We start from the raw sequence: 18,534 nt of genomic DNA, 5'->3' as shown, positions 1-18,534 counted from the left end.
GGGTTTGCGCGCTGGTCCTGTTTCCGCAGTCAGACACCGGGGCCGGCACGGGCGGGGTCCCATTCGCACCGCGGGGTCCCGCGAGGACCGGCTCCTCTGCGCATGCGCAAGCCACAAACGGCGCCGTGGGACCACTGATCGACTTCACAGACGCAGTGGCCACCGCTCACGGCGCGGGCGCGGGTGCCGATCCCCGCAGCTCCGTGCCGTAGGACGCCGGGAACGTGGGGTCCGCCGCTGCCGCCGCCACTGCAGCGGCCGCAGGGGCCGATGGGAAGAGCGCCGCTCGCCGCGGCGCAGCTGAAACCGTGGTTGGCGCCGGGCCGGCTCAGCGAACGCCGCTGCAAAACCTCGCGGGGGAGGGGCAGGCGGCGCGAATGCTACCACGGAGCACACAAGCGGTGTAAGCCATGAGGGGGGGTGACTACGCCCCCCGGCCGGCGCAGGCTTGGCGAGGGCGGCGAAAGCCGGCGCCGCCCAGGGAGGTGGTGCCGCCGCTTCTGACAGCCCGGCTGGGGCTGTCCCGGCACTGGGAGCAGTGCCAGGACAGGGCAGAGGCGGCCCTCAGGCGGTGCCAACCTTTTCCCCCGGCGGACAAGCCCCGCCTGCCGGCTCAGCATCGGAGCCAGCAGGAAACGCCCCCCTAGCTGACGCTGCTGCCGGGGCAAGGGCAAACGAGCCTCCTTTGTTTACTATAGGGACTCAGTGACTCTGGATTGTCGGGGCGAGTGTCTGCTCGAAGTGCACGGCACAGAGATGGCACTTCCTCGAGTACACACTGGACTTTACCCCTGTGCCCGGTTACGGTACGGGCTCGGGATCCGAGGAAATTTTGGGACGAAGTAAAGGAAAAAGCGATGGAGATGGGGGACTGGGAGCTAATGGAAAGATTTAGAGGCATTGGACACAGTTTCCTTGATTTTTCAGATTCTGCCAGGAATGGACAGTATGGTACAGGATAGACGAGCTCCAGCCAGGGGCCTTCTCTGCTCCTGTGATGTCTAACGGGCAGGATTACAGAGATGCTGTGACCTCGCAGGGAGGTCTTCAGGCTTATCCTGTAATAAAAGGAAATCCTGGAACAGGCTTGCCTAACACACCGAGCCCTGACCATGAAAACTGTGATGGGCATTAGGGACAAGGTTGCACAGCATGGACTGGGGTCTCAGGAAGTAATGCACATGATTCGCGTTCTTAATTCTGAGCCACTGGTACCATATGACATTAGGCACCTTGCTCAGATGTTTCAGCCTATTCAGTTTGAGATTTTTGAGGACAATTGGAGTCAGATGGCCACAAAAGTGGCTGGACGAAATAGTCAATTGCCTCAACAGGACCCTAGATCTGGGGTTGGGCCTGACCTTTTGACAGGGATTGGAAATTTCTCTAACCCTGATTTCCAGGTCACATTCCACCCGCTGATGTTAGAGCAGTGCCAGAGGACTGGTTTTGCAGCTCTGATGAAAACAATCGAGCTGTCTGCTCCAAAGCAAAAGTTTGCTACCATCTTCCAGGGACCTAGGGAGCCATACATGCAGTTTGTTGAGAAACTCTGCCTCCTTAGAGAAGCAAGTGGACGAACCAGAACTGAGACGTCTACTGCTCACACAGTTGGCAAGAACCAATGGCAATGATGACTGTAAGAGGGTAATACAGGCCCTCCCAGGTGATCCATCTGTGGCACAGATGGCTCAGGCTTGTGCAAACATAGGCACCCCAGATTGCAAGATGTCTGCCTTGGCTACTGCCTTACCAGGGTCCTCAAAAGGGCCAAAAGGTAAGCAGCAGAAGCAGGAAACAGCACAAGCCACCAAAAAGCAGGGGAAACAGAAGCAGAAAGGGAAAGCTCCCTCATTTCTGTGTGCTCAGTGTGGAAAGCCAAACCACTTTGCAGAGGCTTGCACGGCGAAATATGTTGCCAAGTGCCAGCCTTTGCCAGATCAGGGAAATGCGAAGCCGAGCGCAAAGGGGAAACGCGCACAGACATAAGCATTTCCCCAGGTCCTGAAGCTGATGCGGGCTTGCTCAGCCACCTTGTGGCCAGCACCTCTGGCTCAGGTGGACTTGATGTCTGCACAGCAGCAACAGTAGTCCTGAACTCTTGCACAGTGCATAGAGTTCCTTTGGATGCCTATGGACCCCTGGGGGAGGGTAAAAGTTCTCTCCTAATGGGACAGTCAAGGGCCACCCTCCAGGGCATCATTGTGCATCTGGGGCTTATTGATGCTGATAATTCAGGACAAATTTCTGCTATGGTTTCCACGCCCACCCCTCCCCTCAGCATTCATGAGAAAACACTCATTGCTCAACATGTGCCTTTCAAGTCCTCAGTTTCTAGGGCTGCGAGCCGGTGTCGAGGGGACGGTTGCTTTGGATCGACTGGACCACCTCAGGTGCACTGGAGTGCAACCCTGATGGACAAAAGGCCTGAGATGTGTACCCTGTGCCTCCCTGGTGCCACCCTGCCAGAGGTCCACCTGCAAGGCCTGATCAACACAGGTACTGACGTCACCATCCTGCCCTTCTCTGTGTGGCCCCCGCAGTGGCCTCTGGATCCTGTGGAGTCGCCTGTTGCAGGGTTGGGTGGAATGGCCAAATACTTCATCAGCCAGCAGCCGGTGCAGATCACAAACTCAGAGAGACAACCAGCTATGGTTCAGGTTTATGTTACCATGGCTATGGCTAACCTCTGGGGGTGGAATGTACTGGTGGTTTGGGGGGTTTGGATTGGGATGGATTTTTAATATGGGCCACTGTGACAAAGGGCGTACAGTGTTCCATGCCTCCTTTACAGTGGCTGGTGGATGAACCCATCTGGAAGAATCAGTAGCCCCTCCTGAAGGAGAAATTAGTCACCCTTTGAGAACTGGTTCAGGAGCAAGTGGACCAGGGACATCTTGAGCCTTTAACCAGTCCCTGGAACACTCCTGTCTTTTGTATCAAAAAGAAATTTGGGAGATGGAGGTTATTACAAGACCTCTGGAAAATCAATGCTGTGATAGAGAGCATGGGGGTGCTGCAACCAGGTATGCCATCGCCCACTATGTGTTGGAGTCTGAGATACAGAGTGTGTGCCCTTGTTTCTGATACTTAACTCTAAGATCCAGAAAAACACTGAATTTCATAGAACATGAAATTCATGAGCATGTTTTCATGGTGATACATGAAAACAAATGTTAAAGTTAGATAGAAAAGCTAAGTGTGTGTAGATTAGAGAGTTTTCTTAAGTCACTGGGTGAAAAAGTTAGTTTAGAGAACAGAAGACAAGATGGAGGATTTAGGGTGTTGTCTCTTGTCCTTCTTTCTTCTTCATGTTCTTCTCCTAGAGGTTTTTGGGTAATAGTAAGTGATTGGTTAGAAAATGCCGCAGTGCAGCATACAGATGATGGGTCATTGGGTCATTAAAAAAAAAATAAATATACTTGTCTATTGTTAATTGGGTAAAAATAAGTATAAAGATAAAAGAACTGCGTAGTTCAGGGCCATTTTGTGCTTTCAAACACAAAGCGAGCCACAAGGCCTTGTTGTACCATCAGAAGAAAGAAATGTACCAGATTGCAAAGAATTAAGCTTGTGCAGGTAGTCTGGAGAGACCTGCCAAGTTTTGTAATGACCTTCTAATAAACACAAGAAACAAGATTCTAACGAGCTCGGGAGTTTTCTTCAAACCTAAAGAACTGAGATAAGCAGGGTTCCCCATGAGGGAAGTATCCCAAAAGAATTCAGCCCAAAGGAGACTGAGAAATCCAGGAAGAGAAAGAAAATTGCAGAAGAAGTGCAGCAGAATCAGAGAAAGAGAAAAAGAATTTTTTAGAGAAAAGTTACAACTATGCTTCCTGCAGACTGGCTGGTTCTCATCATTGATTTGAAGGATTGTTTCTTTACAATTCCTCTGCATCCTGATGATAAACCTAAGTTTGCTTTCACAGTGCCAGCAATTAACAATTCTGAGCCCACTCAGAGGTATCAATGGAGAGTTTTTCCACAAGGCATGCATAATTCCCCAGCCATTTGCCAACGGTATGTGGCCCTGGCCTTGTCAGGAGTTCGCAAGCAATTTTCTGATGCCCGTTTTTTACCATTATATGGATGATATCCTGGTGGCGGCATCCACTCAGTATGAGCTGCTGAGGATACAGCCTCACTTGCTCGATGCTTTGCACTCTCATGGGCTGCAGGTGGCTCCCAAGAAGGTTCAGCAGCAGCCTCCTTGGAGGTATCTGGGGGTGAAAATTTTGGAGCTAACAATTCGGCACCAGGAGGTACAATTTGTGCAGTCTGTTAAGACTCTGAATGATGCACAGAAATTGGTGGGTGTCATTACCTGGTTACGTCCCTGTTTGGGCCTGACCATGACACAGCTGTCTCCATTGTATTATCTATTAACAGTGGACTCTGATTTGAAGTCGCCTCGTGAATTGACCCCTGAGGCGCAACGAGTGCTGGAGGAGGTACACCGAGCCATCTCTGTGTCTCGGTTTTAGAAGACAGGTGTCTGCTAGGGAGGGCAGGAGCTTCCCTTGGAATGAAAGAATGTAGACCCCCTCTCTCCGAATTATTATAATTCTGAAATCAAGGGGCTTTCAGGCAGAGATCTGGGGATAGGAATAACAGTTCTTTGCTAGTATAACCAGGCAAACAAACAACAATAACTACAGCATTAGCAACAAAACAGAACCATGGGCCCCGTGACAGCTTTCTCGGCTGAGATGGGACGGAGGAGAGGCTTTGTTTCACAAACCCCCTCGGGCGGGCAGTCCCAGTGCTCCTGCAGGGCTCTGAGGAACAATCGGCTGGAACAGCAGGGATGAGCAGAGATCCTGGGCCGGTGGCTGAGGTGTATCAGCAACTCCGCAGTGGTGGCTAGCACTGCCACACGTCCCGGCAGAACAGGGGGTGTGAGGCCACCAACAAAGAGGGAAGAAGGAGAAGAAGCAGCAGCTCCGTCTGGGTGACGGCGAAATTCCCTTCTCCCCACCGCAACAGCGCTGCACCCAATGTGTTCTTCTCCGAAGATGAAGAAAGCCTGCCAAACTGTCCCCACCCTCCTTTTTTCCTTCCCCCTTCCCCCCCCTGGGCCCGGCCAAACTCTTTGTCTTTTTCAAGCACCCACCAAGTACCCACAGTTAGGTTGTCTCCCCCCCCCCCCCCCCCCCCCCCCCCCCCCCCCCCCCCCCCAACTAATGGGTAAAAATTCCACGGGCAAGCCAGAACTAAAAAAAAAAGGACACCTAACCCCCAACACTCTGATTGCCAAGTCTATCGCATTGATCCCTCTGTTGATGTCACTGTCTTCATCACCGCTCCAGATTTGCCTCCTACAGGCATCATCAGCCAGTGGTGTGACAAATGGGCTTATTCCTTGCACGTTTTGGAATGGGTTTTTTTGCCCCATCAGCCACAAAAAACGGCCACAACATTGTTTGAATTGATCACTTGCCTGGTAATCAAATGCCGACAACGGTGTTTGCAATTGATGGGAGCGGATCCCACAACAGTCATACTCCTGGTACAGCGGGAGGAATTTGGCTAGGGCTTTGCAGTGTTTCCTTGCAGATCGCTCTGGAAAACTTTACAGGGCAGGTCACTTACCATCTCCCCAGCCACAAGCTACTGAAGGTGGCAACAACAATTAACTTTTCTTGCTGCCAAGATGTAGTCGGGAGCCTGTGCAAGGACCCACCGTCTTTACTGATGGTTCAGGGAAAACAGGAAAGGTCATTGTCACTTTGCATGATGGGTCTAAATGGCAGGAGCTGGAAGGTCATGAGACTGGCTCAGCCCAATTGGTTGAATTGACGGCTGCTGTCATGGCATTCAAAGATTTTCCCAGGTACCTTTCAGTCTGGTCACGGATTCTGCCTATGTGGCAGACATAGCAGAATGGTTAGGTTATTCACTGTTGAAAAGAGTTGGCAATGCTACTGTGTTTCATGTGTTGAAGACCTTGTGGTGTGTTATTGAGGCTCGAGTTCATCCGTACTATGTTCTGCACGTTAGAAGCCATACCAATCTGCCAGGTTTCATAGCAGGAGGTAATGCCAGGGCTGACAAATTAGACAACCCTGCCTGGGTAGCACCTCAGCCTGATGTGCTAGCACAGGCCAGAGCATCGCATGGATTATTTCATCAAAACACACATACATTGCAAAAGCAATTTCAGTTGACTTCAACTGAGGCTAGTGACATTGTCAATTCCTGTGATGACTGTCATGCACTTACTCCACCTTTACCAGCAGGCGTAAACCCTAGGGGTCTCAAGGCCTTGGAAATTTGGCAAACAGATGTTACCCAAATTGTCGAATTTGGAAGGGTCAAGTCTGTGCATGTGTCTATTGACACTTTCTCTGCAATGCGGGCTTCTGCTCACACTGGAGAAAAAACTCACGATATCATTGCCCATTGGAGGCAGGCTTTTGCCCTGCTAGGGATACTTTCTACTGTGTAAACCAATAATGGCCCTGTGTACACTTCACAGAAGGTGCGGCAGTTTATGCAGTTATGGGGTGTCTCATACAAATTCGGCATTCCGCATTCTCCAATTGGCCAAGCCATTGTTGAACGTGCTCATGATACTCTGAAGAAGGTTCTCCAAAAACAAAAATGGGAAATGCAGGGTGAAACCCTGCAAAGTTGATTGGCAAAAGCTTTGTACACGGTAAAACATTTTACAGTGCCACAGAATTCAAATAACCCTGTTATCTTGAACCATCACCTTTCTTTGCAGGCTTTGGGCGAGATGCATCAGCCCTGAGCGAAGGTTCAGGTGCGAAATTTAACCACCAAGCAGTGGGAAGGTCCGTTTGAACTTATTGCTTTGGGTTGTGGGTATGCATGTGTATCCACAGATACTGGGGTGCACTGGGTACCTACAGAGTGTCCATCCTGACCTGCAATCCCAAAGGCAGAACTGAGGCAACAGGCAAACCACAGGCCATGACCAGAATGAAAGTCATCAAGTGGAGGAACCTTTGAGTGATGACACAGATGCAGAAGATGTGAGTGATCACTCAGACGGTCCCTTTACGAGCAGGTGTTAAGCATCTTGCTCTTTTTTTCTTTTTTTTCTTTTTTTTCTAGAAAAAAAGGGTGAGATGTGGACATGATTTCTGAACCTGAGAGAATTTCAAGCTCTCAGGGACCGACTTTCCCAAGGGAAAGTCTTGGGAACCTTTTCTCGCTCAAGGATTATTTGTGTAAATAAGGAATTATTTTCCCAAAACAAGACACAGATGTTCTGAGAGTGTTTTCTCTCTTGTCCCATCAATGGGATGAGGGAGGTGTTGTTCCTTCTACCAATCAGGATGACCTGACCAGAACAGCTTATAAATAGGGTATTAAAACCATGCAATAAAGGCTTTTTTCGCCTCATGAAAAGCGGCTGTGTGTATGATATTCTCGGAACCCTCGCTCTATACTTCGTGTCCTCTAGCAACAGGCAGGTACGTTGAATCTTCTCTGTAGCAGTTTCAAATCCTGCAGCTTCAGTCACTTGAATAGTCTTTTTGAGAACCATCTCCAAATAATAGTCAGTCAGTCTCAGTGCATATCAAAATATCATCCATATAGTGCAAAATTGTAAATCAGGGAATTTTTCTCGGACGGGTGAGAGAATGCCAGCAACAAACATTTGGCAGATATCTTGAGAATTTTTCATCCCTTGGGGAAGAATTCACCATTGATACCGTTTTAAAAGAGCTTGCCTATTAATTGATGGAATGGGAAAAAGTGAATCTTGGGGCATCTCTGGGATGGGGAGGTGTTGTGGTAAAAGTTATTAAAATGTTGCTAAGTTAATGTTTTTAGTTGATAGCTTGAAATGTATCTTTTCCCCTTTTCTAGTCGTGGTATTTCTTTCCCCACCACCCCCCCACCCCGCCTTTTTCTCCCAGCTCTTACCGGGAGGCATTACCATGGTTACCGAAGTTTTTTCCTTGGCTCCGCAGCGAGAAGCCCAATGGAGTGAAGAAAAAACCCTGCTGGCGTTTCCAGCTGTTTGGAGTTTCTTTAGCCCAGGAAAGTGCGGGGGTGGTAGCGGCAGGACCTCGCTCTCCTGTGCGGGAGGTTGTGGCTTTGTTTACCTGATGTCAGACTGCCTCTGAGTTTCCTTGCAATTTCCAGTTCCTGTGACCCAGCTATGGAAGCTGAGAGGGTATTCTTGCCCTCCCTTTCTTTCCCTCATGTGCTGCCAGGAAACCATGCCCTCCCCCTCTCTCTCCCCCTCTGCTTCTTCTGTTAAGTTTACTCCTACTGTAGGCATTTGAAGAAGTTTGTGTCTGTTCTTTCCTTATCTTAGCGTGTTTAACCTTGATTTGTAGAAAGTTTGTAAATGTACTATCTGAAGAAATAATTGGTTCTCTCTCTGATGTCCCTCCTTCCGAGAAACCCTGTTAAAAGAAACCCCCCGACCCCAAACCTTTTGTGTCGTCCTCTGGATTTCCCTTCACAGAAATAAACGGTGGAATGTAACCCAGGGGGTGATTCCACTCCTTGTTTCTTTACTCGTTCGAGAGACTTGACTTCCAGAAGTGGATCAGAGAGCCACAAATCCAACTTATGTTGGCTCAAAACCAGAGTGAGGAGAAACCTCATCACTAAGCTAAGCTGGGCCACTCTGGGGGTTCGAGTCAGGGAGAGATGTTAAAAAAGCAGTCTCTAATATCAATGACTGCCAGTTTCCACTCTCTTGGGAGCATTGAAAGTGAAGGCATGCCAGGCTGCAGAGAGCCTATGTTCTCAAAGACCTCATCGACTTTTCTGAGGGCTTGCAGGAGTCTTCACCTGTCTTTGCCTGGTTTACGAATGACAAAGACAGGGGTATTCCAAGGGCTAGTGGATGGAATTATGTGGCCTTTGGATAACTGGTCCTGCACCAGGGATTGGAGCACCTTTGTCGCTGTTGGACACAAAATGATTCACATGGACACGGCTCAGTGTATAATAGGGAAAAAGAAGGATTTTATTTCCATGACTCCAGTATTTATAGATTCTCAACAATGACCAGGGATTAGATAGTTAGGTTACCACCTTCCCAATCACACTGGTTGTCGCTCTATTAGGAACGGCGAGAAGAACGACACAGACTCTCTAGGAGTCGATCAGGAGAATTTCCCTCTGTTTATTGCTTCAGATCTTTTTTATAGACTGATACGTGAAAAGTAAAGAAAAGAAACTCTTATTGGTTAGTAAAATAACACATCACCATCATTGGTCAGTGGAGTACACCACCCCTCGACCTTCTCTTGCCAGAAAACAAGGAACAGACAAACAGTACCTGCAAGGCTGTTTTCTGTCTCTGAGGATTGTTTTAATTCCTCCCTATAATTTCCCAGGCCACCTTCTCAGGCAAGACTGAGAAAGCTATGCGTCCTGCAATTTCTACAGGCACTTTGCTCCCTGCTTCACAGTTAGCATCCATACACTGGTGTTACCGCTGAAGATGAATAGATTACGCGAACACAGGTTGAGGTGTGGTGAAAGAAAGAGCAGAGCTTATTTTTCCTCCCAGGATTTATAGGCTTCCTACCACGGCCAGGGATTGGATGGTCAGGATAACACTTTCTCACTGCACTGGCCATGAGAGGTGCCCATTACAAGACGTGTAACAGAAAGAATGTACACATATCTATGTTTACAGTTACTGTCCTGGGAAAGTCCTTAGAAAACTATGTTAGCAAGCTCAGAAGCTGAGTTTTCAGGGCGACACACTGGTCATGAGAAACGTCCATCAAAAGACGTTTCTTTAATGGAATATATAAACATCTATGTTTATAGTTACTTTCCTGATAAAGGGGCTAGAAACTATGAAAACAAGATCAGAAGGTTTAATTTTCAGGGTGACACACCTTCAACTTTTTTTCTGAGAGGTGCCACTGATCCACCCACACTGGTTCATCAGTTTTCCATGTGAGTGGTGTAATGGGGTGCTCTACAGTGGCCCCAGCTAAAAATCTTGGGGTGGGGAGGGGATTTCCAGCCTTGCCCCCCATTGAGACAATAGGTCCCTGCCCCATAATGTGATAGGTGCCCTTACTACAAAAGGTCTTGCTATGGCAACCTGACCCTCGGGGCCTTCAGTAAGGATTGTGCATTTGCTCCCATGGAGGTGGCAGCTCCTCCAATCCCAGAGATTACTCCATTGGCTGGCACTAGTTCCCAGCCCTGTGGCCATTCAGAGTGGGTGATAATTGTCACATCTGCTCCAGTATCTGTCACACCTGGAAGATAAACTTTGTCCCCTTTGTTAAACAAGCTACACTCTATAGGAGGTCTGTCCTGGCCCACCATATCTGCTCAAAAAGCCATGGGGTTTTCCGGTACAATATCAGTCCAGGTGGGTATGAGAAAAGCTGGGGCGATGGATGTGCCCTTAGGCAAAAACCAAGGTGCATCTACACATATAACAGTCAAAGTAATCTCATCCCTTGGTCCCACAGTTTGTACTTCTGGAAGTACATGTAAACTGTCCAGTCCGTTAATAGAGTCCCCTATAATTAAAATGTCCCTTGGTCCATCAGAAGATCCAAATTTACCAGCTGGAATTTGGTGCATTGCCTCATGTGATAGATTGATATTTAAAAAACAAAGAGAAACACCTAAGGAAGTTTAGGCTGCTGAAGGCTGATGGGAGTTTTTCTCCTGACCAATAACTGGCCATTTCTGAAAATTGACAGTAGTTTTAACCATTGAAAAGTGAGATCAACCTGTGAATACCACCTTAAGACCTAAGCCCGAGAATTTCTTTGTCTCTTTGGTTTCCAGCTTTTGAAGAGGTAACAGGGCTTTGGTTCAGCCTTCTCTTCCCCCCCAGGCCGGACAAGGCCACGGGGGGGAGCGGGCCCTTCTCAGAGGGCTCGCTGGGCCTTATACAGCGAGCCTGCCAGGCCAGGCCAGTCCCTGGCTCAGCTGCAGTTTTCTGCCGCTGCTGAGATTCACCAGAGACTGCCGAGTAAAGAGAGAGAAAGCCATTACCTTGTGGCATGCTGAGACAGTGACCGCACTCTCCAGAGCAGCCATGAAAAATCTTCCATCGCAGACAGCTCCAGCCACTGCTCCCGCAGAGATCACAAGACCATCTACAAGGCATGGGCAAGATTTTAACTATTTCACTACCCAGATGAGACTTGCAGATTAATCCTTTTTATTTCCAGAGAGAGGGGAAGAGAGAGAGTGATCAACAGGTTAAGAGACAACATAAACTATCAAAGACAGTGAAGAAAAGAATTAAGCTTCAGATGAGGGAGAGAAATAAAGAGATGCTTTAATAAGCTGAAATATTCTTTTGCTAAAACTATGGAAATGGACAATAGTGTTCTGAAAAAACTCCTTTAATTCATGAAAGAGTATTTTGGGGGAAATGGAGTATTTCCAAGTGTGGATCTAAGCAAATGGTGAAGTAGTTGTAATCCTATAAGATGCTGGAACAGAAAAAGAGAAGTGATAGTTGTTGAAGATTTGTGTCCCTTAAGAGGCAAAGAGAAAACTTCTGTTTCCAGAGAGGCTCACAGACACAGATGAAGAGAACTTCTGCCTTTGAATAACTCATCCTTAAAATGACACCCCTGGATTTATGACCCATAACATACCTCAGAGTAGTGTGAAATGGGAGGAGAGAACTGATGACAGAGTTTTCCGGGCGGCTGGCATCAGAGAAATAGAAAGCCATGAGAAAATGGTTTTCTTGTGAAAAACTCCATAGATTGGCAGAAGATAACTTCTTTTTCTCTACAAAGACTGATGAGAAGACTATAGCAAAGTTGGGACTGTTTTAACCACCAGATTGTTTTTTTGTCTCTATGTTGCCATGTGAACAAGGAGAATGGTTAGGTAGTGGGGAAAAAAGGGTTTCTGGAAGTTTTATTCTAGTTTCTTATTCTTGTAGTTTTGTTAATAAATTTTCTTTATTCCTTTTAAGTTTTAAGCCTGTTTTGCTCTTCTTCTAATCCATATCTCACAGCAAAAGAAAATGAATAAGTTTTCTAGTGATTTTTTAGCTAATGCTTTAAAACCACGACACCTCATCATCAAACTGGATGGAAAGGTTGCTTACCAGCATGCATTGTATCCCTGCCTGAACCTGTTGGTAGGCCTCAGAGAGACGGAGCTCCCTCTCATAGTAGGCATCATCACAGATGATGTCTCGGCACTTTGGCTCTGCGTGATGGTGGGAAGGGAGGGGCGGAATGGCTTGGCATTTAGTGTCATAGCGCAGGGCCATCCTGTGCTCAGCCACAAGTTTCCCTGGTGCTGCTGGTGAGACGTATGAGGCTGGACCTGCTGGTGATATTGGAATTGGGGACAATGTTTAAAATGTTCCTTACAGTCCAGGCATGCAGCAGAGGGACAACAAGTGGAGGGGTGTTTTTGTAAAAGGTCTTTATCACATTCCACCTTGACGTGGTGCAGTTCACCGCACTTAAAGCATCTCATATTTTGTTCATTCTGTGCTACGAAAACTTCAGCTACTCCTTTGCTGACTGCCAGGGCTACTATTTGTTCTGTAGTTGTGAGATGGGTACAGGCTTCCACCATTTGTTGAATGGTGGGTTCCGGTCCTGGAGGGTTCTTATGATTTTTTTGCATTCTGCATTTACATTGGGCACTGCTAGCTTGTTGAGCGGCTCCTCTTTAGCCTTTGGACAGTCAATTTGTTTATCAATAGTGTCCTTTAGTCTGTCTATAAATTTAATAAATTTTTCATCAATTCTCTGGCGAATGTCAGAGAAACTTTGTTGTGGGGTGGTGCCAGCAGGTGTTTGGAATAAAGCACACGGGGCAGCATTTTTAATGTCCTCTAGAACAGCCCTGGGGATATATTGTGCCTGCTCTTGTGGCTTATCAAAATTGCCATCTCAGCTGCTCTAAAGTTAATTGAGCCTGTCCATTCTCACTGTCCTGGAGTGTCTTTATGATACTGGTATTCCCAATCTCCTGCTTTATATATATATTAAGTTCTGCACCTTTAAGATTAGCTTTGGGGCTAGGGAAGTTGAAACTGCTGGAGGCTGGTGGGAGTTTTATCTCCTGACCAATAACTAGCCATTTCAGAAAAGTGGCAGTGATTTTGACCATTAAAAAGTGAGATCAACCTGTGAGCACCTACCTTAAGATGTAAGTCCGGGAATTTCTGGTTCTCTTTGGTTTCTGGCTTCTGATGAGGTAACAGGCTCTGGCTCGGCCTCCTTCCCCCCTCAGGCCAAACAAGGCCTGGGGGGGAGGGGGGGGGGGGAAGAAATGGAGCCGGACGGTTCCTCACTCGGTTGCAGTTTTTGCTGCTGAACTGAAACCTGACACCATGAACATCTGCAGCTTGAGCAAGACTTTAACTCTTTTACTACCCAGATGAGACTTGCAGATTATTTTTTTTTCCTAGAGAGAGAGGAAGAGAGAGAGAGAGTGATCAACATATAAGGAGACACCATAAAACCATCAAAGACAGTGAAGAAAGGAATTAAGTTTTAGAGGGGGAAGAGAAAATAAGGAGATACTTTAATAAACTGAAATATTTTTCTGTTAAAGCTATGGAGATGGACAATAGTGTTCTAAAAAAAACTCCTTTAATTCATGACAGAGTATATTGGGAAGAATGGAGTGTTTCAAAGTGTGTATTTTAAGCAAATAGTGAAGTGGTTGTGACACTGTGAGATGCTGGAACAGAGGGATAGAAGTAATAGTTGAAGATTTGTGGCCTTTAAGAAGCAAAGAGAAAACTTCTGTTTCCAGAGAGACGCTCACAAAACCAGATGAAGAGAACTTCTGCCTTTGAATAACTCATCCTTAAAAATGACATCCCTAGACTCATTGACCCATAACACACTTCAGAGTGATGTGAAATGGGATGAGACAACTGATGGCAGAATTTCTGGGCAGCTGGCATCAGAGAAATAGAAAGCTATAACAGAAATAGTTTTCTTGTGAGAAACTCCATAGATTAGCAGAAAAAGACTTCTGTTTCTCTACAAAGACTGATAAGAAGACTCTGGCAAGAATTTGGACTGTTTTAAACACCAAAGTTTTTTTGTCTCTATGTTGTCATGTGAACAAGAGAATAGTTAGGTAGTGGGGGAGAAGAGGGTTATTCTGGAAGTTTTATTCTGGTTTCCTTATTTTTATAGTTTTTGTTAATAAACTTTCTTTATTCCTTTTAAGTTTTACGCCTGTTTTACTCTTGTTCTAATCCATATCTCACAGCAAGAAATAAGTAAGTTTTCTAGTGATTTTTTAGTTACTGCTTTAAAACCACAACACTCACTTTTGTAATTATTTAACAATGCTTTTAGTTTTTTCCAAATTGATTCCCACAGGAGAAGCTCTGTGGGTGAAAGGAGGAGGGACATAACATGTTTCAGATCAAGTGGCATGAGCACATGATTTGAAAAAGTTACTTGTAAAAGGTTTTTAAAATAGGGCGATCTCCTCCCATAATCTTTACATGATTTACATAATTCCTTCAATTCCCTGTATGGAATTGGCTCCCACTTTGGGTTTCTTCCTCTTTTAAATGTAACTGGGGCTGTTATGATTTGTAACTTTCCAGCTATATCCCAATCACCTTACCGGGCTGCTTGCTTTCGTATTTCTTCCCAGTGATATTCAGAATCACTATCTGAATCTAATGAATCACTACCTTCCTCTGCAGAGGAGGGAGCTATGTTGGCATGGGTAGGGGAGCTCTGGCTGACAGGCACCACCCTGTGTTTGAAATCTGTGGTATCCAAGATGGATACCTTCCGGTCTTGGCTAGCTTCACTTCCGGTTCCCACGCTGGGAGCGTGGGAACCGGGAGGGGCCAGACTGGAGGAGGCAGGGGCTGCGCAAAGGAGGGGTTTGCCGATGGAAGGGGTGGGACCCAATGCAGGGGCGGTACTCAATGCAGGGGTGGTACTTGATGCAGGGGCAGGGCCTGGTGTTGGGGGCGATACTCGATGTGGGAGTGGTACTCAGGATGAGGGCAGTACTAGGCATGGAGGCAGAGCCCGGAGCGGGGACGGGAGAGGGGAAGGGGGGAGGAGGATCACAAGTGTCTGAGGCAGGAAAAAATTGCGCCAGGTCATTCAAAATGGTGGCTCTGCCCATGAGGCCAGCGCCGTTTTGAACAATAGAACTGAATGGGGAAACTGGGAACATGGGCATAGGAAAGAGGGGTAGGTTGGAGCCCAGCGTGGCATGGCCAGTGCCATCCTGAGAAAGGGACAAGAGGGGACCAGAGATGTCAGAAGGCAGGTAGCTCTCCTGTGCCTTTTGGTGGTTTCCATCTCCAGACCTGTCCTGAAGGGACGAGGGGACAGGGACATGGGGGGGGGAAGATGATAACTGGTGTGAAATTGGGGTACCAAACTCTTAGCATTTCCCAAACTTTCCTCCAAACACTCAATTATTTCATAGAGTGAAAAATCAGATAGAACTTCCCAATTTTAAAATCCTCTTCAGCTTGCAAAATATATAACTTTTGTCCAACTTTATCCCAAATCGCAACAGACAAAACCGATATCTGTAAAATGTTTAAAAATCCAGGAAAGAAAAGCCCTTAAATCCCTCTTACAAAACCTAACACCATTTTTAACAAGGGTATAATGAACTTGGAAATAAACTTCCCATTGCAAGACAGTGAATTTTGCTCCCATTTCACTTTTTCTCCTCCCATGAGATAAAAATGCGAAAAAAAAAAAAATAAATGTGACCCTCACAGGAACATACCACACCAGGTCAAAAGAAAAATCTCATGGGTGTGAAAAATGAGGTTCACTCTCCTGTTTAATTTTAAAAGTTTTAATATAAACTAAAAGACAGTAGGAGACAAAGATAATAAAGCAAAGAGTTAAAACGGCCAGGTGCTTGGCTCTCTGCCACGAGCACACCTGGTGCTTTGGAAACACTCTTTATATATCATTTATACAGTATGGACTGTATGCATATTCAAACTTTTCTAGGAACTGTTTTGCATGGTCACTCCTTGGATCTGCCTTTTTAGAGCATGCACATTTCTTGACTTTGTGGTTTTAATTTCTCTCTTATCATCTTTTAATTTGGGCCTTGGCTTCTTCTTCCACAGGCGGTAAGCGTTGATAGCAGCCTCTGGGCCCCATCATCTGTTCACTGGAGGTTATCCTGTCCGTTCAGACAGGACTTAACCCTAACACCTAAATCCTAGCTAACAGCAGGAGAAAAAGAAAAGGGCATAGCAAATTCTATTCTAACATTATATATATAACATTCATCTTAATACTTGTGAAAAGCCAATATCACAATATATAACATGGGGGTTTCACCGATGCGACCGGTCCTTGACTGAGAGGGGTGCCGGCCGCTCCCTGAGAAAGTTCTCCCAGAAAAATTGGTGTTTTTCCTCAGGGAACTGGAACACCTGAACATGGCTTGTGTCCAGTGGCAGCAACCTCTGTAGACACTTTCCAAGGGTTCACACTGGAGTTCAAGCGCCAATTGTAGCAGTACGGAAAAATGGATAGTGTTTCTGCTACCACTCCAAAGCGTCTCTTGAGGAAGTTGCTCCAGTGGGCACAGTCATTGTATCCAAAACTCACACATACCATGGATAGTTCAGTGAAGAAAGACTTCCTGCAGTGTCTCAGGTTAAGTATGTGGTCAGGAGCCAATAATCTAGGGACACAGGGGTGGCACAGGGGCCAGGCAAAGGTCACTGACCTATAGGAAATGAGGTAAATTTACGCAATGTTGCATAGCACCATGGAGAAGTCTTTTTGTCTCATCCTAAGCAGTCAGGCTTCCTTGGAGCCTGTGGCAGATTCTTCCAGGGCATCTGCCCAGAAATTCCTTTATTAGGCTGTTGTGGTTTTAAAAAAGTAACTAAAAATCACTAGAAAACTTACTTATTTCTTGCTGCGAGATATGGATTAGAACAAGAGTAAAACAGGCGTAAAACTTAAAAGGAATAAAGAAAGTTTATTAACAAAAACTATAAAAATAAGGAAGCCAGAATAAAACTTCCAGAATAACCCTTTTCTCCCCCACTACCTAACCATTCCCTTGTTCACATGACAACATAGAGACAAAAAAACTTTGGTGTTTAAAACAGTCCCAATTCTTGATAGAGTCTTCTTATCAGTCTTTGTAGAGAAACAGAAGTCTTTTTCTGCTAATCTATGGAGTTTCTCACAAGAAAACTATTTTTTTTCATAGCTTTCTATTTCTCTGATGCCAGCTGCCCAGAAATTCTGCCATCAGTTGTCTCATCCCATTTCACATCACTCTGAAGTGTGTTATGGGTCAATGAGTCTAGGGATGTCATTTTTAAGGATGAGTTATTCAAAGGCAGAAGTTCTCTTCATCTGGTTTTGTGAGCGTCTCTCTGGAAACAGAAGTTTTCTCTTTGCTTCTACAAAGCCACAAATCTTCAACTATTACTTCTCTCCCTCTGTTCCAGCACCACACTGTATCACAACCACTTCACTTTTTGCTCAAAATCCACATTTTGAACTACTCTTTTCCTCCCAATATACTCTGTCATGAATTAAAGGAGGTTTTTTAGAACACTATTGTTCATCTCCATAGCTTTAACAGAAAAATATTTCAGCTTATTAAAGCATCTCCTTATTCTCTACCTCTTCTGAAGCTTAATTCCTTTATTCACTGTCTCTGATAGTTTATAAAGTCTCTTTACATGTTGATTACTCTCTCTTTCTCTCTCTGGAAAAAAAAAAGGATTAATCTGCAAGTCTCATCTGGGTAATGAAAGGGTTAAAATCTTGCCCAGGCTCTGTAGATGGTTCTGTGATCTCTGCTGGTGCAGCAGCTGGGGTTGTCTGCAATGGAAGATGCATCTGGAGAGTGTGGTCACTGTCTCAGCCTGCCACAGGTCAAGAGCTTTTTTCTTTCTTTACTTGACAGTCTCTGGTGAATTCAGCCACGGCAAAAAACTGCAGCCGAGCCAGGGACCGGCCTGGCCCAGCCAGAGCCCAGGGCAAGCCCCACAGGCCCCATCTCCCGGCCGGGAGCCACGACAGGCCCAGCCCAGCCCCTGTCCGGGCCGCATGGCCTGGGCAGGGGAATGGGAGGCCAGCTGGAGCTCTGTTTCCTTTCACAGCCAGGAAACCAAAGAGATCAAGAAATTCCCAGGCTTAGGTCTTAAGGTGGTGTTCACAGGTTTATCTCACTTTTCAATGGTCAAAACTGCTGTCAGTCCTTAGAAATGGCCAGTAGTTGGCCGGGAGAAAAATTCTCACCAGCCTCCAGCAGTTTAAACTTCTTTAGGTGTTTCTCTTTGTTTTCTTAAATGCCAGTTTGTCACACCTGGTTTAAAAGACACGTGTCTTCCCAGGAAGGCAGGAACCTTTCTGGAATGGAAAATATTACCCTCATCTCTCCAAATTATTAAAACTGAAATGTTGGGGTTTTCAGGCAAAAATGTGGGAAAAGGAATAGCAGTTCTTTGCTAGAATGTATATATATAACAAGGCAAACAAGCAACATCATCAACAACAAACAAAACCAGAAACACAATAAGAGCCTTCTCTCAGCCATCAAGCAACTTCCCCTTTGGTGTAGTTTTGACCGCAA

At 46.2% G+C, this 18,534-nt stretch overlaps 1 pseudogene; it reads left to right on the top strand.

The window, feature by feature from the left end:
• Positions 1-1,175: 1,175 nt before the first annotated feature.
• Positions 1,176-2,830, top strand: LOC148183480 (endogenous retrovirus group K member 8 Gag polyprotein-like; annotated as a pseudogene).
• Positions 2,831-18,534: the final 15,704 nt, after the last annotated feature.

The sequence above is a fragment of the Pseudopodoces humilis genome, chromosome 12 (assembly GCF_049639895.1).
Source record: "Pseudopodoces humilis isolate 2021_Gansu_Grassland_sample_001 chromosome 12, ASM4963989v1, whole genome shotgun sequence".
Classification (NCBI taxonomy): Eukaryota; Metazoa; Chordata; class Aves; order Passeriformes; family Paridae; genus Pseudopodoces; species Pseudopodoces humilis.
Note: the sequence above shows the minus strand (reverse complement) of the source record. Positions and strands in the feature narration are given on the sequence as shown.